This window comes from Carlito syrichta, unplaced genomic scaffold (assembly GCF_000164805.1).
Source record: "Carlito syrichta isolate Samal-C Ts95f unplaced genomic scaffold, Tarsius_syrichta-2.0.1 Scaffold268229, whole genome shotgun sequence".
In the NCBI taxonomy this organism is placed as follows: domain Eukaryota; kingdom Metazoa; phylum Chordata; class Mammalia; order Primates; family Tarsiidae; genus Carlito; species Carlito syrichta.
Window position 1 is genome coordinate 111,981 of NW_007212325.1, and position 27,944 is coordinate 139,924.

Here is a 27,944-nt window from a genome sequence, read left to right on the forward strand (position 1 = left end):
CGTCTCCTTACTTGTCATGTGGGGCTTTTTCTTCTCTGTCTGTGGATCTGGCTCTTGCCTAATGAGCAATGTATGTAGAACATGGTTGTACCCATTGAGCTTTCAAAGGGAAAAGAACCATAACCCAAGCTACTCACTAGATGTCACTAGTGTAGGTGGTGGTGGTCAGTGGGTTAAAGCAGAAATCATTACAAAGTGATGCTGACTTTATACATTCTATTTTAATACAAAACTTATAAATGTATAGGTATATGGACCTCCCTGTAGTCCATCTTTTACAGTTGTCTCAACTGTGCTGAATTCTACAGCAATGTTCTAGTAGTTTATTCGTCTTGGGTAGAATGAGGCTCTTTTCACATGGATGCTTCACCTGGTTCAGTATTCCATGCAGTTTAGAACTGGAGGACATGTGACTTAAGCATGCTGGGGGAACAGAACTCACTGCCAGGAAGCATGCACCTCACTGGTCTGAGCAGAGAAGTGGGTCGACTATGGAGAGAGGAGCCCCCTCGGGACTGAGAGCAGCAAGCTTATCAGGTGGAGTTCAGAGAGTTTCTGCTGTGAACAAGGAGACCATCTGTGTTCTTTCCTTTCGCAGTCTTCTTTACAACTCGTTCATTCCTTTAAGAAATAATAAGTCATTATCTTTCCACCTACACCAAGCCAGGTCCTCAATAATGTGCCGCAATGGAAAAACTACAGGCTAACTGGAGAATAATTATTAGTTTACCTATCTTATTTTATAGATTTTTCTCCTTGCTGATAAGGTACTGTTTTTTTGTTTTAGGGGGTCTTTTTTGGGGGGGTGTTTGTTTTGTTTTGTCTTTGTTATTTAAATTTACCGGCAGAACTTTCACAAAGTACTCTAGAAATAGCTGCTCAAAATTTTTGTTTTAGAAAGAAAAGATCAATGTAAATAATTACCTTAAATCTCAAGCCTTTAGTGCTCACTATAATAACTCCTTCTTGCAGTTTTTTATCTTTAAATTTGATTATAATGCTCTTGATAAAGACAGAGCTCTAACTTTATTACAAAACAAAAAGAGAATTTCAACAATTCCTACATGTCCCTTGTGGTTAGATATGAAAGGAAAGTGAAGCTGCAAATGTGTTCATTTTCTACTGCTGAGTAACAAATTATCACAAATTCAGCAGCTTAAAACCATACCCATTGGTAAATCTCACAGTTTCTTTAGATCAAGAGTCTAGTAACTGGGTTCTCTGCTGAGGGTCACACAAAGTTGAGATATAAGGTATTATTGGGGCTTTGTCTCACCTGAGGCTAGAGGTCCCCTTACAAGCTCACTGGTTGGCAGAATTTACTTGCTTGTGGCTGGAGTTCTGAGGTTCCCACACTCTTGCTGGATGCCAGCCATGTATTCTCAGTTTCTAGAGGTATCCTGTAATTCCCTGCCACATGGCTGTCTCCACAACATTGGAGCAGGCAGGAGGAGATTTGCTTTAAATCTTTCTCACCTCTTTTAAGGGACTGCCTGATTAGGTCAGGGCCATCCAGGAAAATCTCCTTTTACTGATCTGGAGTCAACCGATTAGAGACCTCAAATTACATCTGTAAAATCCTTTCCGCACTGTAAAGTAACATAAATACAGTAGCATTATCTGTCATATTCACGGTCTTAAAATTCTGCCTCCCACAACTACTGATTCACATTTGGTATCAGATTTTAAGGATACAAAGGTTTTTTCCTACCTGTACTCAAAATGTCTTTAACTTGATTTTTTTTTTTAAATGCAGTTTTGGGAAAATGAAAATGGGATATAATAGAACTATTTGACTGACACTATTGAAAATAAATGATAAGCCTCTTTAACAGAGCTATCCATCATAAGGCCAGTCTTATTTCTTGTATTGTTAGCGTCTGAGACTTCACCATAGAGCAAGAGAAGTCATGTCTTACTACTGACTCTTACTGTGCTATTGATGCACTTCTGGGGTGGGCAGAGAATGCTCTACATCTGTTGCCAGCACTTCTGTTGAAAGGTTTTTATGATCTCAGTTTCTTTTTCCAGTGGTTATGTTTGGTTATGATCTCATGAATTTTCATAGGAGTACCAATAATAGAAAATGAAGTCCCTGGTTAGTTGTAGAGATTTGAAATACTAAGAAAATTTTTGTCTTAACAATATTTTTAAAAATCACTTTGATTTTCAATTTTGACTGAACATTTCTGGAGCATACACGGACAAATTTTCACATATTAATTTTTGTTTTAATTTTTAAATAATTATATTTTTTCTATAAGTTCTGTGAATAAGTCCCAGACATAATACCACATATTTAAAAATCCAGACTATCGTCTTTTAAAAAATGTACCTAGATATATTTTGGGGTCTCACTATGTTGCCCAGGCTGGCCTTGGACTCCTAGGCTCAAGCAATCCTCCTGCCTCAGCTTCCCAAGTAAGCTGGGACTATAGGTGTTATCATTGCCTAACACCTGATTCCTTTCAGAATTACTTTAAAAGGAAAGTAAGATATTTTACATAGGATTTGTATGTACTTGACTTCAGTCCTTTTGGTGGAGGATATTCCATGGAGCCAGAAATTTAAATAGACATGAAGCAAATCTAATGATTTTTTAGTTACCTAGATTTGGAAAATGTGTCAAAATATTTTTAAAATGATAAATTCTAAAATCAGATAAAAGTTTAGAAGATGGATTATTTTAAACAGGGTCTATGATGCCAATAACATGCTCCATGTCTAAAATAGAGTAGTTTTCTGATACTCTTGAGGAATTACTAATGTTGGCCTGAATTTTGTTTCTTTGCCAGGAACTTTTTGAGTTTTAATGGAGCATTTTGTGGATTCACACCTTTTTGGGAATTTGTGTGACCATAAGGTGAAGCATCCAGTGTTTAAGGAAGGCAGTGGCATAGTGTGGCAAGGCAGGCTCCCACCTTACCTGTTGACTGAAGTCGCTGTTCTGTCTAATCCTATGACTTCTTCTCACCAGCCCCTCACCTCGCCTCAGTAGGGCTAAGAGGTGAAGCTGTGCTCAGATGCCTACCTGAGTGACACCAGGCTTTTCTCTAAAGTATTATCAGCAGCTGTTCATTGAATGACTTTATCCTGATCCTTGTCCCAGATTATTTATTTCCCATGACGGTAAAGGTCACCCTCTTTATGTGACATGGTATTCATGGGAACAAGCCATATGACCAGAAGGAGAGAGTGCATTGCTCAGGTCTGGCCTCATCACCCTGTGCTGGTGCTGAGACACCAGGGTGAGTCAGACGTGGTTCCAGCTGTCGTTTGCAGTGCAGTTGGAGAGATGGGGCAGGTGGATGGCACATGACCTGTGTTAAGTGGTTACTGTGACACATAAGAGGGAAAGTACCATGTGGTCTGGGATGCATTCAGGCATTAAAGGAGGTATAACTTAACTCTGTTGACGAGGAGTATAGCTCCACAGATAGGCAGGAATGAGTGAATGGATCTGGCTGGGGCTGATGACTTTTGTAGGAAAGACTTGGAGAACCTGAAACATCTTGCCCAGATGTTTCAGCGTGAAGAGTTATAGCCAGAGCCACTTCAGCTTGGAAATGGATTTTTAAAAAATAAACAACATATTTATTTATCAACAGTGTATGGTATCTGTTGGCATAAGAAAAGACTTTGGAGATGATATATTGATTAGTTGCATATTTTTAGCATGATATATTGATTAGTTGCATATTTTTAGCATTTTAGAATCAAATGAGAAAATGTGAAAGTGCTTGAAAAATAGTAAATTATTGTATAAGTGAAAGTGTTACAGTATCATGCACAGCAGTTTGTTATATAATAGATTTATGTGATGGCAGGAATAAAAGAAGCTGGTGAAATTACTCCATCAGCTAGAAAATGGTTTAAAGAACCACCAAACTAAGCCATTGCTTTTTAAAGAAATAGTTTAAAAGTTACACATTTTGTTTTGCTTTTTTGCCTGAAACTATTACATCGTGAATTTGCAAATACTCAATAGTATACTATGGAACATAAGGTCTGTTAAAGCTAGGGCCTGATTAATTTAGTGGAAATTAATCTATTGATAAGTGAAGTAAATATTTGTTCTAGTATTTTACAAAAAATTTTTCTTAGAGTATTAACAGATGGGTTCTGAGACTAGTTCCTTCAATGTTTATTAATTGCTTTCAGTGGACTAGGCCCTGTGGGAAAACTCTGGGATTTCAATGGTCAGCAAGATACAAGTGACCCTTAATTTCCTTAGCACCCCCGTTCAACTACCTGATGAACTTGAAGGGCTGTAAGCCCGCTACCTGGCCTGGGAAAGATTTTGTGCGCGAGCAAGCAGTTTTGAATACTAGTGATTCTACTTTTGGTCTGTATTTCAGAAATCACAAAATGCTTTCTAGACGTTTAAATGAGATATAATGCATTTGGTTTTAGAGAGAACAGGGAGGAGAGAAATTGATCTCAATGCTTGTTGCTTAATCAACATCTACACTGCCACTTCATATCAGCTTCTGTCCTTTCCAACTGAATTAGTTCTTGTGGGCAGCACGTCAAGAGGAAGTGTATTGTTCCTGGCAGGGCACTTGAATTTCTAATTACCAGATTCCTGACTTAATTGCAATTACCTGGACACCGAGGCAGGGTGAACTTTTGGAAAAGAATGCAATTAGTGAAACAGGAACTTTACTGCCAACTCCCTGTCTAGATACAGACACTAAACAGAGCACTGATAAGTCCACATCTATAAAGACAATCCCATCAGTCAATAAAAGCAGTTCTTGAAGTGCTTTTGTTAAGGCTTGAATTTGGAAACAAATATGCTAGAGTAGAGAGAATGTTCAAGTTTTGCTTTGTTATAGGGCATAGTAGGCTTGAGCATATCTGTTAAGATTGAGTAATTATCTGGAATAAAAGTTATTTACCAGTTACTCTATTTTTGTATGAACACAAACATTATATACCTTGATTAATATATGTAAAATCTTAAGTTCTGTGGCCATAGGAAGAAAAAAATCTTTCCAATATTCACTTGCTTCAATACTAGTGTTTCTTAAATAATACTTGTCAATAACAACAAATTCACACACAGCAAAGAGTTTCAACCTGGTTACAAATATAGATTTAAACTTATTTTAAGAGTATTTTAATATCTGTAGGGCAAAAAGTACCATTTATTTTTCCTTTTCTTTTATTTTCACATTACATTCACAGTCCCTAACCATGCTGTCTTACCCAGATTCACAGTTCTGAGATGGTAATGAATATCTGCTTATGGTTTATTTTACACATTTTTTATTCAGTTCTTAACCCCCTGCTATTTTTTCCTTCTCAGCTTCTCTGAACTGTCCTTCCTTTCCATCTCAACAAATTTCTTATCCACACCAAGGTTAATTTTGTCCATCTATGGTTAGTTAACTCACAAATGATCTTTTGCAGCTTCTTCCCCATGGAGCCACTGGTCTTTTTCATTTTCAACCTTTCAAAAAAATGTTACAGAGTGGAGTTCTCTGCCCACCCTGGGCCCCCTCCCTCAACATGTTGCAGAGAAGCCTCTGGGTAGGCAGAGGATCTTGCATGGTCTTCCTCTCCTCCTCCTGTGGATCCTTGACTCAGGCCATCCCCTCACCTGAGTCAGTTTTGCCTTTTTTAAATTTTAACCAAAGTTCAGGTCCTTCTAATTCTTTAATAGTAGTTAGAGTATCTCCTGTCTATATGTCTTTTCTCATACATTGTATTATATTTTTATTTTTGTAGCATTAAATTAAGAGCCTGGCTTCATTTGCATTTACATTGGTTAGCTATTTGAATAATGACAAAATGTAATAAGATTTTAAATGAGAGCAATAGTAAATACCTCAAAAAGTTCTAAAGATGGAGTGCATTACTTATGTACAGCAGTTAGAATGGTACCTAGAATGTCCATACACTCTGTGTGTGTCAGGTGATGTCCCATTTCATAGATAAGAAACAGAAGTGCCAAGAGGTAAAGTCACCTGCTGGACATTGCACAGCCTGGGGGTTTACGGGGAGTCTGGGCATTGAGCTTGGGCATTTAACTCCTAGTTTTTATTGCTTTTTACCATCTCGGGGTTGTCAGAGTTAGAAAACAAAATACATACTGCCCAGTTACAGATAATTACAGAGAAACAATGAATAAAATTTTAGTCCAAATATTACATGACACATACTTGCACTACAAAATTGTTTGTTCTCTGAAGTACAGGCTTAACTGGGTTCCTGTATTTTATCTGTAACCCTAACCCATCCACACAGAGCACCAGTCCTTAGGTGATAGACCAGAACTAAAGGAGATAGCTGAATCAACCCTTTTGTACTTTCTCATGATATAAAAAAATCTGTTTTTGTTTTTTGGACAGCCCAATTAATGACCATTAAACTGAAGTTGCTGTGCTATAGTCCTTCCAAACCTGCATCAGGTTGTAGGTGGAAAGTATTTTTATGGGCAAGTCACCATGGTACGTTTTTCCAGCAGCTAATAGACACTGAGTTTTCAGTGGGAAAGGGAGACAGTAGATCTGAAAGGAGTCATGGCAGCTCATATGTGCTGTCACTTTTTGGAGATAACATAATGTTTGACCAGTAGTCAGGATAAGCTGAGTCTGCCTTTCCAAGTATACAGCGAGAGCGTTAGATTCTTTTGCTTTCTGTTGCCGTTATGCTTTCCTTTAGTTCTGTTCTCCGCTATAGACATGAGTTTGGTTTTAAAACTTTCTCTTGTATAGCCATAGAAAGTATGAGGAAGGGAAGTATATGAGAAACTGACAACAGTGGTCTGATAGAACTCTTCTTAACTTTGTTCCTTCTGTGACGTTTGTTGTTTTGTACAAAGCATCTATTAATCTAATTAATTTTCTTTAAAGAGTCTCACTCTGTCACCCAGGCAGGAGTGCAGCCATAGCTCACGTAGCCTCGAACTCTTGGGTGCCATCACCCCTCCACCTTTGCCTCACAGGTAGCTGGCACTATAAACATGTGTCACCTCACCTGGCTAATTTTTTTTTTATCTTTTTTTGGGGGGGTGGGGGTAGAGACAGGGTCTTGCTATGTTGCCCAGGCTGGTCTCGAACTCCTGGCCTCCAGTGACTCCCTCACCTTAGCCTTCCAAAGTACTGGGATTGCAGGTGTGAGCCACCGCAGCTTAAAATACATTTTAAAGAAAGAAGTTACATTTCAGAATGAGGATGGATGGGTCCTACTGAATCATCCTCAGCCTAGAGTTTGAAGAATGTAGAGAATATTTCATAAAATGTCTTTTCCTTTTTTCTACACTTTTGAGTCATAACAGATTAAAATCAAGTGTCAAGAGACAGGATAGTTGTTGGGACAGGTGAATGAGCCACCACTGTCTCTTCACAGCAGTGTGAAATGTGAGGTGAGGGTAGCAGATGGGGGGGGTCAACATTTACTGAATAACAAGTAAACACCAGACACTTTGCATTTCTTTGAACACACTACCCCTTAAGAGACAGGCGGAATAATGCCACTTTGACAAAGAAAACCAACTCAAAATTTACTTACCTGATGCTATGGGTGGGTAATAATAAAAAGCCAGTGGGGTTTTTTTTGGTTTTTTTTAAATACCAAGATGCCTATCATAGAGGCTGTTTTGTTCTCAGAGATTTTTTTTTAGACAGTTGTGCTGTTAATAGGCTTGCCTGTAGAAAATGAGTATTAATATTGTGAGAACTGAGTTTGTGCAGGAACAGTATATTAACATGGGCACATGTGATTTACCAAAATAAAATGTGTATAGCATATGAAATGCACTTCTAATAAGTCAGACTTCCTGATTTTCTTAAAATGCTTGCTTATGAGCTGGGCTCAGTGGCTCAGCCTGTAATCCTGCGCTTTGGGAGGCTGGGGTGAGTGGATTGCCTGAATCCGCGGGTTTGAGACCCACCTGGGCAACTTGGCAAGACCTCATCTCTACAATAAATAAAAAAATTAGCTGGGCTTAGTGGTGCGTGCCTGTAGTTCCAGCTACTTGGGAGGCTGAGGTGTAAGGATCGCTGGAGCCCAGCAGGTTGAGGCTGCGGTGGCCGGGAGCAGCCACTGCACTCCAGTCTGGGTGACAGAGTGAGACTCCAACTCAAAAAAAAAAAAATTGTTGCTTATGTATGAATTACTGCCAATGGGAAGATCTGACAATCGATTCCTCGTAAAATGGCCATGTGGCTAGAGTGTTACCAGGGAGAATTTTAGTTTTTTGAGTTTATCACGGGTGACATTCCCTTAGCAGGTGTCCTTAAGACCAGGGTCTGGTTCTCGATTTCACAAGGCTCACAAAGCACTTCTCACCAAGAGAGCATGGAGAGATCGACGGTCCATCTCAGATGGCTGGCAGGCAACGGTCTTCACACAGGAAGTGCTCACCTTGTAAGTGGGCATCAGAATGAGGGGCGGCTACATGATCTGAGGGCTTGTTGCGTCCAGCTGGAAGAGTGGGGCTCTGCATCTCCACAGTGGGAGTCTATGCGGGTTGTGCAGTGATCTTTGATATCCGCTGACCTGAGCTGGTCTCTCATCGTCATCTTGTCTTGTGAAAGCTCTGATTTCTTCATGACTGGTCAGCCCTCCTTTGATACCATTTTTTCCTGAGAAGATCAGCACATCTGGTCTGACTCTAGAAAAGTATTGCTGATCTAGTAGTTGCTCTTGCCCTTCAAGGTAAATTTACGTGTGTATGTTGAGGTATACTTGTTTTTCATGAGAATATAAAGCTCCTTTCCTCAGAAAGGGAGTTTAGCTAAGTCCATCTGTAATACTAAAGAGCAAAATAACATGTTTGGAGACTGTATTTGACTTTTATAGCAATGTGGAAGCCTCTTCTTAGCATTTCTTCTGTGTTTTGAGCCTGTTGTTGTTCCCAGTAACCAGGGAAGCCTGTATTTGTGATACTTTTTTACTCTTCCAACCCTCCTCATTCTTGAGAACTTTTCACCCAGGCCAGAGCCAGTCAAGTGGAAATGCCAGTCCTTGCTGGATTCATTGAAAAGACTTCCAAATGCTTCTCAGCCGCTGTGAACCTGAGAGTGGAGCATCATGCCCCACTGTCCCCACATCCTCTCCTGACCAGCTGGGGGAATTCTCTAGAGATCCAGCTTCATCTGAGCTCTAGTGTTGGGCCCCACACCTGAGTGATTCCTAGGCCTTTACCCTAACCTCCCTCCCCTGCCCCCTTTTCACCTCCACTCTCACCCTCCTTCCCTCCCTCCTTTTTTTTATGACTATTCTCTTTTCCTCTTCTGTATATATAAACCAGAGAGAGGTTACCTGTCTTTTGTTCTATTACTAGGAACTTACTGCAATTGTTAAAAAGTGTCTTTTCAGATTCAGATAGAGCTTTCACAACAACTTCTCCCTGTACTCTACTAGTCTATTAAAACTAACAAACAATTTATTATTTGCAAATAATTCTCTTCATATATGTGAGAAGAAAGAAGTAGTGTTTAAGTAAAAGATTATTAAAGCAGCATTGTATCATATTTGGGGAACTCTCCCTCTCTGAGTCCCTGTCTAACCCATGCAAAACCGTACTGGTCAAAGTCATGAGGAATGTGAGTTATAAGACATTCAAATTAATGAAAACTTGAAGGAAAATGGAAAATACTTTCAAATATGATACTACTAGAGACAGTAATGTAAAATGGCCTGTATTTTTTTAAGCTGGAACTGCTACGTATAATTGGTTCTTACCATAATCGGGATATATAATTCCATGTGTATGCTTGTGAATTCGTATATAAATGATGATATTGTGGTTTATGCTTTTATTTGAAATTCAAATACCATCTCTAATTGATGAAAGGTGCCTTTATGGTACAGTTACTTTCAAATACATCAAGCATTGCTTGGGTTGACCCTTGACTTCATGGGGATGTTGGTCTTTGACCCAGAACTGGTAAATGAACCCTGCAGGGAAATCATTAGAGAATTGGAACAATTGTGGTAGTGGGATCAGGGGTCAAACCATTACCTACCCATAGGAACCTCTGCTTAAATTGGACCTTCTTGCTTTTCTGAAAGCTGGTCATATTTTCAGGGAGAACACTAAGGAAGAGTCTAGTATTTGTAAGTGCTAACCTATCAGGATGAAATGGGACCCTAAGGATTTGGGAGATGGCTGGTTTGTTTTCTCTATTGTCATGACAAATGACTATGCTGTCATTGTGTACAAGCCAATTTTTAAATGTAAATATTGTGGAGGTATAACATGAATACAGGGATGGGCACAAACTTAGGTGTACTGCTTGATACATTGTCTCAAAATGAAGACACTTGTGTAATCAGTACTCAGCTCTAAAACACTAACAAACCCAGAAGCCCTCTCCTCTTTTGAAACATTATCTGTCCATCACCTAGTCCCACCAAGGGTAACCACTGTCCAGAGTAAAAGTCATTTAAATTTCCTACCGCGAGTGGTCACTGATGGTGAGCCATTTTTAGTCTCACTACAGTAAACAATCTTACTTCGTTATGAAATTTACTCAAGGAGTTTCTACTAATATCAGTTCTTACTGTTTCATACAGCTATTAAAAGAAATTTTAGAAATGATGGATGTTGTGGAAGAGTATCGTTTCTTTTGCATTGAAAGTCAATTACTCAAGAGTTACCCTCTAAAAATTGCAGAAATAAAGAAAAATTATAGTTCATTTCCTTTCAATTTTGTTTCTACTATTTTTCTTCTATATTATTTTCTGAGGACTGTATGTAATCTCAGAATTTTAAATTGTCTCCTGACAGTTGAATATAACATAAAATGCACATTAGTTTTAAAGTATCTCCTGTTAAATATCTAAACGTAGATACCTAAATATCTCAAGGAAGAGAGCCTTAATTTTAATGACAGTTTTAGACCAAAGTACGATCTTGCTTATTTGATAGTATTATACTCTTTAACAGGTGGTATATATATCTGAATTCATGGTGGTCTTTCATTCCAAAGAATGAAATCATACTTAGTCCCTTGTTAGGACACTGGGGATGGTATGTTGCCATTTTCTGTTTCAGTGGACAATAACCAATTGCAGCAGGGGAGATTTTCATTTTCCATAAAAGCAAAAATAAAAATTTGTTTGCTAGGAGAGGAAGAAGATGCACTTGGATTATTAAATCATTTTCATTCTAGAAAAACAGTGAACCTCTTGGAAAATACTGAGAGAGCACAGATTTTTTTCCCCCTTTTTTTCTGGCTTTTTTTTTCCTTCTTTCCTTTGGTTTGGGAGTAGAAAGAAGAAAAACATGTATTAGAGGAGTGGACTTTGAAAATTTGAAAATGGGCTTTGAAGTCTGAGAGCCCATCTGAAATCATGGCTCAACCCACCCTGCCTTCTGAACCTGTTTCCTTACATAGGAAATGCAGTTGGTCATCCCTCCTTAATAAGATGACTTTCAGGATTAAATGGCGCTTAAAAATAGCTTGGATTTGAAAATATTATAAGAGCTATCATTTATTGTTTTCTCACTGTTTGTCAAGCAGTATTCCAAGGCTTGCTCCCATACCATTTTAAACAAATATTTTAAAAATACTTTTTACCAGTTTATCAGTGAAGAAATTAAGGTCTCAGAGTTGAGTAATGTGCTTAAGGCTGAATTGCTAGTAATTAATAGAGGTAAGAAGTGAACCAAGTTCAGATCACAAAGTCCTTGCTCCTTACCATTTAGCTCTTAGCATTTCTAAGGTGAGTATGGGCCTTCTATCGGTGCCAAGCAGGGTCACCATGATGGTGCATCTGATAATAACTTATTGAGAACAAATGAGGTTTGAAACTGGCCTAGTGCACTCTGCTAAGGCAGAGTCTCCCTACTCCCCCTTATTCCTGAGAAGGGGGTATGGTTTTCCTTCACAGGCACTGTGGTTTCATAGGGCTGCATCTTGCCCAGAGGGCCACCTTTTTCTACTTATCACAGAGGTGCCTCCTGCCCAAATGTATGCGAAGAGTTTTCCATATCATTGAGCTTAGCAGTGATAGATTAAAATCTTACATAATATTTATTATTTGCTGGATCCACTCAAAGCTTTGTCTGCTTTTCTTGCTTTATTTCCCACATGTTATCGTTGATCTATTTATTGATCCAGCAAGAATTTAAACACTTACTCTGTGTGTTATATGGTGCTTGTGCTTTCCTGTTATTTGTTCCCTTTCCCCATTTTCTTCCTGGCCCTTTAGTCCTCTTTTTCTTCTTTCTCTGTGTCCTGCTGTATGCAATTGTGGTGTCCTCATGGCCAGCTTCTCCACAGGTACAATTAATTCCACAGTCAACTGTTCTTAGGCATTTAAATTCAGTTTGTGCCATACCCCATATGTTTAAAACCTAAAACCATCATAGATACTTCAGAACTCAGAACTCAATAAAGTAAACTATTTATCACATCAAATTGCACCAGGGACCCATTGTAGGTTGAGAACTGTGCTAGATCACAGATGGCATTCTTCATGGACTATAATTTCACAAAACAGTCTGTCTTCATAATTTGATTCTCTTGTATTTTATTCTTGTGAATCCTGTGGGCAGTGAGCAGACAGAAAAAAAAAATCTGATATATTATCAATTCAAGCAAAATTATTAGCACCCATTACGAAATACATTTAACTTGCTGCTGTTTGGATTCCTGTGAACCTCACTAGGCATTCTTTTGTTGTGTTAGAGGTGGGCCTCCTGCCCAGATCAGGTAGGCCCCTTAAGATGTGAATATTCTGCCTCTAACTGTGGGAGGTGGTTGTTCTCCAGTGAATCTGTTGATGGTCTCTTGGTTTATGGGCCTGTGATAACAGCTGTTGAACTCACCCACAAAGAGACGCAGTGAAAACATTTGCAAGCCCAAGACATTGGAGAACTAGAGAGAACATTCTGTGAGACACACCAGGGATAGAAACTACAAAATAAAAGGTCTATTTTTAATCACCAAAGGATCTATTAAACTTAAGTATGCTGTGACATATCTCTGCATAGTTTTACATTTTGCTTTTTTTTATTCACTTGCAAAGTCATATTTTTCTTAAATGAAAGATGTAGGTTTTTGTGTGCCTAGATACACTGTGTGAAATGATAACTATTAGAGCATGCATTTAAGCAGAGATGTACACGCTCTCATGTGTACACAGGTACACACACACACACACACACACACACACACACACAAAACACACATCCTTTGCTCTCTTGAATGAAGCTATCAATATCCGAGCTGATGTTGTTAAACGTAGAAAACTGTGTCCTAATGCAATTGATGTCCATAGAACCTGTGCATAGTTTTGATATAGAAACCTTAACTCCTCTAGACCTCAGTTTCACATTTTAAAAACACAGAATAGTATTAAATGGCCTCTGTGGCTTTGTTTCAGTTCTGAAAATTTTGTACAGTTCTTACTTGCTAGTCAGTCATGAGGACTTCTCTTCTAAAGGAGTGAAGTTTAACCTCTTTTCATACTTTAATACTTAGCTTCTATCACATTTTTATCCGAAATGCTGTGTGTGTTTGTTTTTCCTGTACTTGGGTGTGGGCCCCCTTCGCATCAGCTGAACTACTCTGAGAATTGATGTTCTCTAGTCTGGCTAATAAAAACATCAGTGAACTATCAGAGTCTAAATATAGCTCAATTTACGTTGTATATACTATTTATTTCCTGAGTGTGTTAGGTATGAGAACCTTGTTTTTACTATTTATTGCTGTTGTCAAAATATTCAGTAGCAAGTTCCTAAGGACTGTTTATGACCTTTTTTTTTGAGTTGGAGTCTCACTCTGTTGCCCAGACTGGAGTGCAGTGGCCGCTCCCGGCCACCGCAGCCTTGACCTGCTGGGCTCCGGCGATCCTTCCGCCTCAGCCTTCCAAGTAGCCGGAATTACAGGCGCGCTACCACGCCCGGCTGATTTTTTGATTTATTGTAGAGATGAGGTCTCGCTGCCCAGGCGAGTCTCGAACCCGTGGGCTCAAGCAATCCACTCACCTCAGCCTCCCAAAGGCGCAGGATTACAGGCTGAGCCACCGAGCCCAGCTGTTTATTACCTTTTGTTGTCAACTATGGGCTACCTGGTTATAAAGCCATTAATCTAATAAAATTTAATATAATATTTGCAGCCTGTTGCAAATTTAACACCACTGATTTCTTGTAGTTGGTCTCCAGTTAATGCAGTCACTTAGCAACTTCGGAAATGTTCTCTAGCAAAACCCACTTTTCCCCACCAATGTAGAGTGTGGCCCTTCTTGATCTCTTACTCCTCTTGAACATTTAAACTTGCATCTTTTCAGCATCTATTCATGTTTCTTGTACCAATAATGTTATTCAAGGGTGATCCTGTTTGAATGCTGAGAGCATACACCAATTGCCAGTGTCTAAAGCAACCATGGAGACTTTTCCCTGTGAAATTCAGTATCAGCTTGACATTAATAATCATGAGTGGTAGGTAATGAGAGGCTGCAAGCTAGTGGAAAGGCATCCTGCAAACACACCCTTCTTTCTAGCGCTTCAGTACTTAATAACTCAGTTTCTAGGACTGACTAGATAACTACACAAAACAGTACTCCGGCACCCTAGCCTATACAAATAACATTATCCCCTTGGAAACTTTAATTGTTGCCTTAAAGGACATGATGTAATTGACCATCCTGTTAAAAAAAAAAAAAAGATGCACAAATTATAAAATGGAAAATCATTTGGGAAACAAGATATTAACTTTTTTGATAGAGGGTAGCGAGTAGGTTAGTTGGTATCTTATTGATTTTTACATACATATTATGTTTAAAGATATATTGTTTTTCTATACTTAAGAAAAAAGACTAGAAGGAATTATTACAAAATGTTAGAATTTTGTTAGCTCGGAATCCTGGCACTGCTATTAGTTTTGTTTTGTTTTCTGATGTGCTTCTCTTATTTTATTTTTAAGAATACAGAGCTATGTTACTTTAAATTGTTTGGTTTGTTTTCCTTTTTTCTTTTTTCTTTTTTTTAATAGAAAGCAGGATTTATTGAAAGGACAGAAAAGCTTCCACAGTGGGAGGGGGACCCAAAGGGGTTGCCCTGTTTTCCTTTTTTCTAAGAAAGTGGATGACATCATGAAATACCTTTTCTTGTTGCTGAAGAAATCACGCATCTATTTTTGTTTTTTTTCTCCTTTGAATAAAAATCTGTATTGGAATTATTTTAAGTTTTGATGCTCTGCTGTTCTTAGAATTCAAGACCATAAAATTGATAAAGAATTGAGATTGTCATCTTTTAAATATTATAAAACTAAATTACTGTTTCTTTAATAGGCATTGATAAGAGCTCAAAAATGTAATACATTCCTATCTTTTAATTGCTAAAAGTCAACATCCCTTTCTATTGCTAATATACCTCCTTTTTTGTTACTAGTTTAAAATTTTCAATAAAATAAAGTTAACACTAAATGTCACCTCATAATTGCAGTAATGATCACACAGCTGTGCTTTGCTCAGTTTATAACACTTGTCAGCATCAGTTTAGGAGCTCAGCATCATTTCCTGCCCAGATAGAATTCTGAAGACAATTATACTGTGGCTAGAAAGTCGAGCATCTTGTTGGTCACTGCTAAGGGTGATCAGTCAGGCAGGCCAGGGGTTCAGGTATTCTGGTGCCAGGATACGCAGTGTGACACTTCACCGTTGATGGGGCCTCTTTGCTTTATGTGCTTATTTACTTGCTTACTTATTTTCCTACTTTTCAAGCATTTTACTTTGCTAGGTTAAGAATAATTTTATTTATGAGTATGTGAATGTTCAAGGAGGAACTCTTACACTTAAATGAACCTGTAAGAAGCCCATAGAAAAGCAAGTGCCTGCAGCGCTAATAATGAGAACTGACAAGGCAATCCTGCTGGGTTTATTTATGACCTTCTGCCTTTGTTAGCTCTTGTGAGAAATTCCTTTCTAACCATAACAATATTGTTGGAGTTTGGCACTGTACAGAGAAATCCTGCCGAGCCCTGAGGCCCACAAACTGGCACTCGTGCCGCTCTTAGCAGATTGCAGTGCTGCTCGCAGATTTACACTTTTCTTCCCTCTATTACTTAATTCATCAGTCATTTTTACCAGTCCTTAAATATGTGTGTTTAAAGATGTTGCTTTCATTCTCACAGCCAAAATACATGTTCTTCTTAGTACAATGTCTTATCTACTCAGCAGTGTTGAGGAAAATTCAGAAGAGGCCAGGACAGAAGGCAGGGAGAGGCAGGTGGAGTCCACTCAAGGACAGATCACGGCAGGTCCCATCACAGTCTCCGGATGACGGCTCCCTTAGTGCTCCTAATCAGTCTCATGCGGCTGTGCGTTCTGAGAGTCAGAGTGAGCTCAGTAGAACAAACTGACCTCGGGATAGAGTTTTATAATATTCTGTTTGTTATTTCAACCCCCTTTCAGTACTTTAAGACTGCTTATTTCTAGCTTGTTTGCTTTCTCCTATAATTTCCAAATGAAAAACAAGAATTTTATAAGCATCAATTCACAAAGAGAATTATCTTAAAAACTGTAATTTTCTGTGGCAGTAAAAGAAAATTAATATCGTCAAGCATGTACCTCTTAAAATGCGGCTATTGACAAGATTGTTTCGTACGGAGTTATTCAGAGCATAGAGCGTATACCTGAAGCAGTAGCATATAGTATTTCCTGATCTTGGTCCTTTTCCACAAAGTTGCCAACAATGACAGATCAACAATTGGCATTAAGTTCTAAGTATTGATAGGCCTGTGACTTCTGAGAATCTTGAGGTTTAAGATGGCAGCTTCTGTGAGGACAGGCTCTGCACAACCCATTTAATAACTAAGTGCCTGTGTCTAAATTTGCTGTTTTTCCATCTTTTGGGGAAGGTTGAGTTGTTGGACTGGGGCCTGGTGATCACAAGGCATAATATTAAGATCAATATTCATACTTACCTAAACTCTGCTTTTTAGACAGTGTATCTCAGCTATCTTACTCAAGTATTTACAAACAGACTTGGTAACGAAGACCATTTGTATTTAAATCTTAGCCTGATAAAAATTCCCAATTATGCCTATGAACATAATTTTTTCTTTGTTCAACTTTGTCCTGTCATTTCATTACTGTGTATGTTTTATGTTGTTTTAACATTGATTCTGAAAATACTAATATGATTTCATACTGCTGCTGTTTATCTCTTTCTGTTTCCCATCTTTTAAATAGGCTTTTTTTTTAGAAGTTCATTTGCTGTTTGCCTTAGAGTGGGCATAAATTAATATTCGATTCATTAAGTTGCTGTGGCTGTGTGTTAAAATCTCTAGGGTACCCTTTTGTCTTCTTTCTTTTAGAAAAAAAAAAGCTTCAGCATTTATTCACATGATAAGTTTTCAAGTACAAAGATGTAGGTGAAAATGCTTCCAGATCAGATCATCCAAAATAACCATTGTTAATAATTTATTGAGCATCAGTCTATACCGTCTAGGCTCTGAAAAAAAAGCTGCATGCACACATAGGTTTTTTATTTTATAAGTAGAAATACATATGAATACTCAGAATCTTTCATGCTGTTTTACATGTTAGATGATGTCTATTTCTACTGTTACCTGATTTGTACTCAATCTTCAATAAAAACTACATTGCTTTTAATATAACATTTTAACTAATTTTTATATACTTTTAAATAGCTCACTATTAAACTGAGATTAGATGTTTTCTAATTTATCATTATAACATTCCAGTTTTTTTATTTCCTATTTTAAACTGATCTCTACAGTATGTGATATTATATAATCAAAATCATGATGGCTAATCCTTATTTAATGGATTCTTTTTACAAGTGAAGAAACTGAGGCTTAGAGATGTTAAATCACTTAGCAATGCCATACTACCAAGAAGTGCAGCAGCAAAGATGTGAACCAGGCTTTACAACCTTGGTTGGTTACCTTTCCAGCCAGTACCCTCTCTGGTGTGCAGTGTTTACACATTTTAAAGAAATGCCAACAGCCAGCCATTTGCTTAGTATAATATTGATTGTTAATATAACTCTTTGCCTGATAATAATTGTCTGGTAAATATTTGTTAAAGAACAGAGGGATGCATTTTCACCACTACTATTTACTTTCCCCATCTTATAAGTGAGATCTTTTTCAAAAAGTCACTTGCAAATTCTTGACTCAAAATGTACTTTACATTTATAAACAGCATTACAAACAGTTCAAATCTGAATTGTGTTTACATGGATGTGTATGCATTCATATACACAGTACTTATTTATTGAACACTTACTGTATGCTTAATAACTCATATTCATAATTATATTTAATTCTCACCATAGCATAAGTATTATTTTCCTCATTTTTTGGATTTCAGACCACTCTTATGCCAGAACTCCGGTAGGAGGAGTTAACTGCTATGCTGTTACTCTAAAACCTATATTACAATAAATGTTTAATGCGTACTGATCCTGGTGCCTAGCCTATTTGATCATGCTTAGTGCTGCTTTATCTACAGCAGCTCATTTAAGCCTCTCAACAGCACTGTGAGGCCATTTTACTACCCTCAGACCACACACAGCAGGGGAGTGGAGGCCAGTGGATTGGAACTGTGCCTCACTGCCTTTTGCAGTCCTCTGAGTGACATAGGTGCTGGGTTTCCAACGTAGCTTTCTGGTTCCAGATCTGGGATTTTGTTGTAATTGTTCCCACCCCCAATACAAAAAAAAAGACCGCTATGATATGATATGATTCAACTGTTATGACATGATATATTTCGACTGTTAAAAAGAAAACAGGTTTTGTTGGGAGGAGGAGAATAAGATGTAGCAATTGATTGGGAAAAGTGCGTCACATCACCTTCCAGGGATTCACAGAGTGATGGAGACCAAGTCCAGTTTTACTTCCAGGTGTACAATGTACCAGGATAAAGAGGAAGTGGGCAGTATGATGGGCTTGTGAGTCAAGTTACCTTGTCTCTCCCTTGTTCGAAGTCATTCAGAGCGCAAAGATGCGGATTTTACTCCTGTGCCTTTAGGGGTCCCATGTCTTAATTTGCTTATGCTGTCTTTGAGGCTCCTTGTGGTAGATTGAAGGGACCATCAGAAAAATCTTCTTATACTACTCTAGGGCCTGGGAACTTGTTCTGGGCAACAGGGCTATTATTTATCAGTGTGACATCAGCAACAGTAACATCAGTGACAACAGTGCTATCATGATGTGGCATGTAGATGGCGCTTGTGGGATGCGTGGCATGGTTGAGTGTGAAACCTGCTGCACTTCAAGCGCTCATTCAGGACCTATTGATAGGATTATTATTATTATCATGATTATTATCATTATTATTATCGGGATTGGCAGTTTCTGTCTAAAATCCTGAATAAGTTTATGACTACCACCTTTTGAGTAGTTTTTGAAGTAACATGTAATAAAATGGTTTTGTGCTTTTAGGAAAAGTTATTATGTAAAATTACACTTGAGTGCTAGCACTGGAGGTGTTAAGTGACCAGCTGCCCTTGTGCAAAAATGAAAAACAACTCATTTTGGAAACCTCTTATCTAAGTGAGTCTATGAATCATAACAAAATAAGAAAAATGCATGGTTTTAATTTTGACTTTTAGGGGAATACTGCATGTGTTGAATTTGATTTTAAAATATAAAAATAGTTTTCATAAAGCATTTCCATCTGAAATCTAGTTAAGCTAGTCATGTAAAATAATTTCTGAATTATCTGCTTCTTTTCTAAATAACCCAGAAGTCTTAAAATGATTTTTACAAAAACATAAAAAAATTCCAGCTAGTATATTGCATACCTTCAAAAATATCTCCCCGAATGTGTATTCCCCTTATAGTTTTTACATACATCCACACATTGTCTGATACTCTTTCTCTAGGAGGTAGAGCTTAATTTTCTTCCCTGAGTGGGGGCTGGACTTAACTCCCTTCATGAATCTAGTGTGGACAGGGAAAAAGAGTAGCTTACCAGTGGAGAATCCCAACAGACATCACCTGCACCAGGAGATCAAGGCTGACCTCACCAGTGGCAAGTCGTGTTGACATCGCACTCCATGATAGGATACGATATGAAGGACACACAGGATGTGGTGTTCTTCCCCAAATCCGTAATCCTAGTCTCATCCTGAAGAAATGCCAAACAAATGCAAATTGAAGAACATTCTACAAAATACCTGAGAAGTACTTTTCAAACATGTCATGAATCTACCTAGTCATCCTCCTCATTTCACTTCTACGTGAGATTCAGTGAACGGCATGTTAAAAAATGCATACCTTACATGTCATGATTAAAAAAGAAAAGGAAAGACTGAGAAACTACCACAGATTGGAAGAGGCTAAGGCTATGTGAAATGTTAACATTAGGGAAACGGGATGAAGGATGCACAGAAACTCTCAGTATTGTCTTTGCCACTTTTGCATAAGTCTGAGGTTATATCGGAATTAAAAGTTTTTAAAAATTCAGTGAAGAATATATACAAATATGTGTTTTCATATGGTTCATGTGAATGGGGAAAATATAAAAATAACCAAGCTTTAATATTGATCTACAAATAAAACTTCCCTTTATTTCATGCAGATACAGTACCATCTGTAATTGTGTGCTTTTTTTGTGACTTTTTTGTTCTGTCTTGTTTTTTTAAAGATGGAGTTTCACTGTGTTGCCCAGGCTGGAGTGCATTGGCTACTCCCAGGTGTGATCGTGGCTCACCACAGCCTAGAACTCAGCGATCCTTCTGCCCTTATTCATTAAGTTGCTAATTGCTTTGCACCTCCTATAGGTTTTACTATTTATGAGTATTCCATTGCTATACTATTGATGAAATAAATGTCTCCTGAAGGTTCATGTGTTTTTGTCTTTAAGTTTTATTTATAGAGTTTCTATGTGCTAAGCACATAAAGATAAACAGTAAAGTTTTTTTTGTTTTTGTTTTTACTGTGAGATGCAAAGGTGGTGTTGATGGCTTTTCTGTCCTGAAGATTTATCATATGTTTTCAGTGCTAAAAACTGGAATTGGTAGACAAAGTCTAAATCTTATATACTTACAGATCTTGTTAGTTTGTCCATTTGCTTTCGAAGCACATGGGTCATTAATATTTATAGGTTCATACCTGGCAATGATATCTGTAAGCACTAGCCCATAAACCCATATCTCTCCTCCTCAGCCTCATTAGGTGATCTTTCCCTGTGATAACTAAATGCCTTGAGAGTCGTCATCAACAGTTTTGGAGTAGAATATAGAGTTGAGAGAATAGAATCTGTTAAAGGTATATGTCACTCAGTTTTTGGATGCTATTGTGCTCTTTTAAGGTTAAGGTGTACATCTTTCAACGAATGTTATCCATTGATTCTCACATAGAAGTGAAATGAGCAGGATGACTAGGTAGATTATGAAATTACTGCAATCTGGAAAGCATGCTACTGTGTAACTGGGACTAGTGTCCCTAGGCATTTTTTGTTACCATTGTGGTATTCGTTTATTCAATTCATATACTGCTTAAAATATGTAGATTTTTGAAAAGCAGTTTACAGATTTAATCTTAAATGGTACCTGCAATTTTTGTCATCTTTCCAGTGTTTTTTGTTCATAAACACTTGAAGATGTGGTTTTTTTTCTTTAAAAAGTTCGACATTTCTTATCTGGCACCCACTGCATTTCTTTCCTCTTTGCTGGTAATATTAAAGCTCACCTTCTGGACCCCTGTTGGCTCCCTAGTTCCTGAAATTGTAAGTTCATCTTTCTTGGTGTAGGCATGTGTCCTCATGCCAGCTGGCCTCTGCCAGCCTCTCTAGCCTCGTCCTCACTCATGTGCAGTCCTTTTCCTTACAGTCCCGAGTTCCCCTGTTCCCTGAGTCCTCACTGCTTCTGGTTCCCCTCCCACCTCACCGCCCTTCCCACTGCCTGTCCTAGGGCACCTTGTGGTCCCAGTTTGGACCTCGCAGGCAGCAGATGCTGGGTAAGTGTCCCCAGCTGAAGACTCACCCTTCCGTGTTGAACAGTACCTACTATTCATCCCCCCCCCACCCCATCATAGAATCTCCTGCTTTTAATTGTGATTTGTCCACGTAGTTGTTTGCTTTTTTTCATGGAGACTCTGTGATGCAGGACACTGAAGTGTACAAGTCCATGTATGAAAATAATATGGCATTGTATGCAAAGACTGCCTTCTTGCCTATCTCTACCCCCTCTCTCTCACCCCATGACTCCAACTACAAACCTTAGATAGGGCTCGTGTGGATGACTCGGTACAAAAATACCTTTCCCCAGATTATTCAGTATTCTCACTTTGTCATACCCCTTTAATTTTACAGTACACTATGGTTTGTATTCAAAAACACTATTGCTCCTGGTATAATAGAGACCTGGCAGTTATTCACGGGTCTTTTTAGTGTTTTCACCACTGACTTGGGCCTTGACTTGGATCACGAATGGTCTTAAGTATGTTGGACAATGAAATCATATAAAAAATACTTTAACTAGTAGGCACAATTGCCTGTCACTGACAATATGCATATCTCTGGCACACAGAAGATCCTGAGTCAGTAGTGGTATTCATTGTTATTAAAATCAACATTCTCATGGGCGCCATCATTATCACAGGTGAGACTGGCCCCGGGAATCCTACTGAGAAGGGAAATGTTATTTCCAGTTGAAGTTTAATCCCAAGTTCCATACAACCAAAACAGATTTATAAATAAATGTTCTTAACAAATTACTTTAGAGTTCATGACTTCCCATACTATGTTAAAAGGTCTATTAATTGTCCTTTCTTGTCTTGAGACTGTTGTTCATAGTGGAAGAGCACAGAACCTCCTCAAAAGAGTTCAAAGCTGAGAATACGTTAGGAAGCACCTGAGGCCTTTGCAGTGGGGAAAAAGCCCTTTATATGATGCATATTTCATACTTACATTGTTTGCCACTTTTAAGTTTAGACTAGCAGCACATTTCATATCAGGATGATTAACTGAAGGACCTTTGAAGATAGCTTTTATTTTAGGTACTGATTTTTAAAAACCAAAGGAAATATAGCCATCATAATGATATTTACCTATAATGATATGCTTAACTCTGAACTCTGCTTCTGAAGGTGTCAGTTTAGCTGATTATCCTACAAGTGTCCCCTTAAAATCTAAGTTAGTCATAATGAAATATTTACTTGAGAAAGGGTGCAATTGAATCCGGAAAGTCATTTCCCCTGAAAGTGGTTCTTGGCTACCTTTCTTAAAATGAATTTTGACTCACTAATTTCCTTATGTTATCTCTGGCTTTGGATATGGCTTTGTCATTGTGGAGCTTGTAACTTTTTAACTGATTAATCAGAATGTAACTATTTTCAAGTGAACATCACACTTTTTCCCCCCAGTTGACCTCATACATCTTAAGGCTATGTATTGTATATGTTGTTTCATAGTGAAAAGATAAATATTTATTTGGACATGTTTAAAAAATGAGGCAAGTATTACAGAAAGAGAATGCTTTTAAGACCTAACAATAAGTACTTGGAAGGATTTTCCTCATGGATTCTATTTTCCTGGTGTCTTTGCAGTTTTTTAAATTTATATGGTAAGTCTAAGCTATTAACTAATTTGCTATCTAGACAATGAAAGCATCAGGGCCTTTGGTAGGTATCTTAAAATGCACAATTACAACACGGGTTTTTGCTGAAGAAAAGCCTTTAAACATTGTGAAAATTAAACACTGTCACTGTGAGATTTTTCCTTTTGTGTGTACACATCAGTCAAACCATTGGCTCGATTCTTGTATCAGTTTCCCAGTGTGTTTGTATTACATGTCCAAAATGATACTTCCAAAATAAGGGTGGAAAGTATGAAGTGATTTCACAGTATGTTTCGAAAGATCCAGGATTCTAATGAGGCTGAATACTTTGACCTCCAGGACGCTAATTGTAAACAGAGGACTGAGAATTCATCACTAAATTTTAATAGTCAAGTCAGTAGTTTTCAGTAGAGCATTTATCGTAAATATTTAGAAATATTTGCATGTGCTGGATTACTTTGTATAGTTTTTGCAGCTGTATTTTACTGTAGAGCTTATACATTTAGTAATATTTACCAGTGAACAGTCATAGCCATCCTATCTTTAGCACCACACCTGGCACAAGGGGCCTCACTGAGGAAAGAAAAAACCCAAAAACTCATGCCTTTATTTTATACTCAGATCATAGATCTGATAGTACTTATAAAAGGAGGAGAGACGCTATTTCTGCTTTTGAAGATGACTAAGAGACTTTTTTGAAGACCATTGAACTGGCATTTTAACCTAGGATTTAAACCCATGGGAAGTCACAGTGAGAAATCATTAACTGTATCCTATTAAAATCCTTAAACAAGAGACCTGAACTGGTCTCATTGATTGAAATATCTTCTCTATTTCTAATTCAGTGTTTATCCTCATGCTCTCCTGGGGCACTTCTGTGCAAGAGATGCCCAAATGTGTGTGGGGCTCTGCAGCTCGCTATCAGCGGCTGATCTAATACCACCAACTAATTGTGTTGAGAACCATAGCTTAGAGTATTTTGAAGTTCATTTGCTTTTTTAAAAACCTACTTATTTAATTAAGCAAGGGAGTAAAATTTTCTGGCTTATTCCCAGTTCTTTAAGACAGTAAAACATCATCAGTATTGACTGAATTTATCCTTAGGTGAGCTAACTTATGCTAAATTGAATACCTTCAATACTAAAGATATCTTTTAATGTAGTTAGTCATAATGTATTAGTATATTTTCAGAGAGGACCATGCACCATATATAGACATGAAAATACTTGTGCTTTGTGGTACACCTGCCTTGTATCTATCTGCAGATCTTCAGAAGTCCTTCCTGTGTGCCTTAATGGCGTGTCCCCAGAGTCCTTCTGGTGCCTCCCCGAAAGCCTGTCCCACCTTAGAGAATGAGAACATACTTGTACTGTTTCTCCTTTAGAAGTCTGATAGGATCATTATTGCACTCCAGCGGCATTTCCTTCTAAACACAGGGAAATCTCTTGTGCTTGTCACTAGGGTTAGAATGAAAATTTGACATGGACAGAGAGACAGTGGTGGTGCAATGGGTACAGAGGGAAATCATCGCAGGGAACTTTCATTTAAATTGAGTTTTAAAGTAATCTTCGTGTGGTTTGTTTTTTAAGACAAGGATTTTTTTTTAAAAATAAGTAAACCATTGATAGGAGTTACATTATTTTTGGTGTGCTGGGAACTATTCAGCATTCTGAGTGTTGTCAGATATTGACAAGTCAACCTGATAACAAGATTTTACCAAATCAAATTATGATAGCGAAATAGTGATTTTACTATGCATGAGAGCCCATGAAGTCTTTCCCTTACCAATCACTCTATTAAAAAAAAGAGGAAGGATTTCAGGACTGCCATGGGGCAGGGGGACTCCAGCCCTTAAAAGAGCCGGCCTGCAATTACCTTACCTGCCAGCTTTCCAGCAAGATAAATGGAAGCACTGTAGCTTGAAGGTGCCTTGGTTAGAATGAGATGCAGTCTGGTCTCTCAGTTCTTTACAGGGATCGTAGATCTGATAGTACTTATAAAAGAAGAATAGAGTCGGTGCCCTGCTGACTAAATTGTCCTCTGGAGGAGTATTAGTTACAGAGCTTCTTTGTTAACTAGGCTGAATGCTTAAACCACTGTTGAACTTCTTTTATTAGCATGTTTTAAGATAGCTCTACATATGGATACCCTAAGTATTTGCAGGGCGGGAATCTTTCTGTATAATTTACATATAAAAGTTAACATATGTGTATAACACTAATATAATAATTATATCTTTTTATTACTGTTCTGTTACACTGAGGTCTAGTCAGCACTGAAATTCTGATGACACGTGAACATAAAGAAAGCCACCGTTTTTATATTTTTCTCTTGATACTTCCTTGATCAGCTTGTCGAATAACAGAAATGTTTTTGATGCCTTTGCAGCATGAATGAAGCTCTCTTAACACCCATCCATGTCCCTTTTGCAGCTATAACATGGAATTTTAAGGGAGGACCGGAAAGGAGCTTGTAGTTTGTGCAGAGAATTAGAAGAATTTCAAAGTAACATTTTGCTTCGTATGAAGAGAGATTTGCATTAAATTATTTAACAAAGATTGATGATTTTTTAAAAATAGAACCTGTGTTGTCTTTTCTGTGTTTACCTCCATTTTTAGTATAAAAGGAAATGGTTTTGTATCTAGTTATCTACCATTTTTTTTAAAGAAGCATGAAAAGCGTATTTCCTCCACACTGATTGTTGTCTGATCGACCCCTACTTATTAGTAATAGGCATTTTTTAGGTTTGATGTGCACATCTGACTCATTGATGCCACCACTCATCTTTATAGATGGCTCCTGGGTTTTATGGTCCCCTCAAAAAGAGTCAAATTCCTTCTGGTTCTCACTTAGCATTTTCTAGGAGGAGGTAGTGATGGAGAACATTCCTGTTGTATAGTAAGGTCATTGTGTAGTTCAGCAAAAGTCTGTCTAGATTAATTTTTTTCCCCCAAGAAAGGGATAGAAACAATGGAGACAATACTAGTGAATAAGGTTTTTAAAATCAGGGTCAGCAAACTTTTCCCATAAAGGCCAGATACTAAATATTTTCAGCTTTGTAGGCCACATAGTCTCTGTCACAACGTCTATTGTTGAACCCAGTAACCAAGTTAAATACAAAGTTTTACCAACTGAAAATGTACAAAAAGCATGCATTTTTTGTGTCCTTAGCAGAAATGTTTATATATTTATTTCTGAATTTTAAGAATCTGATTAAATTGACTCCATTTTATTTTGGAGCTTTTTTCTTTTTTCTTTTTTTTTTTTTTTGAGTTGGAATCTCAGTCTGTCACTCAGACTGGAGTGCAGTGGCCGCTTCCAGCCACTGCAGTCTTGACCTGCTGGGCTCCAGCAATCCTTCCGCCTCAGCCTTCCAAGTAGCTGGAACTGCAGGCATTTTGTTTTTCTATAGAATTCATCTTCTTATACTGTACTTCAGAATGTATTTTTTAATCAATGATAGTTTTGCTATTAAAAAAAAAGAAAAGTTAATTATATACTATAACAGATGATCAACAGACAGTTGTCCAGGGACTAGGGTCCTAATCCTGAGTTTGCTTTGTGACATTTGGGATAACCTAAAGAGCTATAACCACCTCTGCTTTACCTTGCTTCTTTTGTACTTTCTGGTCTAGATTTACTTGTAGAATATTAAGCATCTTCCCCTACCAGTTTTCAAAGCCCTAGTTTCAGAAGTCCCAGTAGTAAGCGGTGAGGTAAAATTAAACAGTAATAACATTGAAAGAGTAGAGGACATCTATTAGGATTGAATACGCCATGGGACAGTAGCATAACCAGGTGTCTCTGATTCCATTCTGTAGTACATAGTCTTGGACTGCCAGGACAGATGCCTCTTATATTGCTACTCAGCCTTTAGAAGTTATTTGCCATTTTGCTTGCAGTTTCACGGGATTTGTGGATTGGGTGTTCTAGGAGTCCATCACTGAGCAGGCCTGCATGGATTTACTGAGCACCCGCTGGTGGTGACCCCATGTTAGGCCATTCTGAAGAAGGCCAGAGTAAAATCTCTGTCTTCTTCACATTCTGGCAACGGTGCCAGCACCTGCATTCTGTCCTCAGTTGTGTAACCTTAATTGGGATTTTAATAACTGCCTTAGAGAGTATTATGATAAAATTAGATAGCATTGTTACCACGTAAAACTAGTATGAAAAGTAAGTGCAATATTAGAATGCATAAACTCAATGAGGTTTATTTTCACAATGTCATATATAAATACACATATCATTATTTTATTATAATGGCACTTTGTATCCACTTAAAGTGTAAGGATTTCTCACCACAAAGTTTGGTTAAAATTGCAATTGCTTTTATATTAGTATATCCTAGTTGAAATTCAAACAGTCCACCAATGTTAAATGCTAAATAAAAAGACCCAAAGCCTGTAGTTTTTTGGTTTATTGAAGTAGTAGTTAAGAATCAGGCATT

The 27,944-nt window shown here is 37.9% G+C and overlaps 1 protein-coding gene across 3 annotated transcripts in view; it reads left to right on the forward strand.

The window, feature by feature from the left end:
• The window catches only part of ARID1B (AT-rich interaction domain 1B), a 257,068-nt gene that overhangs the window by 108,453 nt on the left and 120,671 nt on the right, over positions 1–27,944 (forward strand). The window lies entirely within an intron of this gene.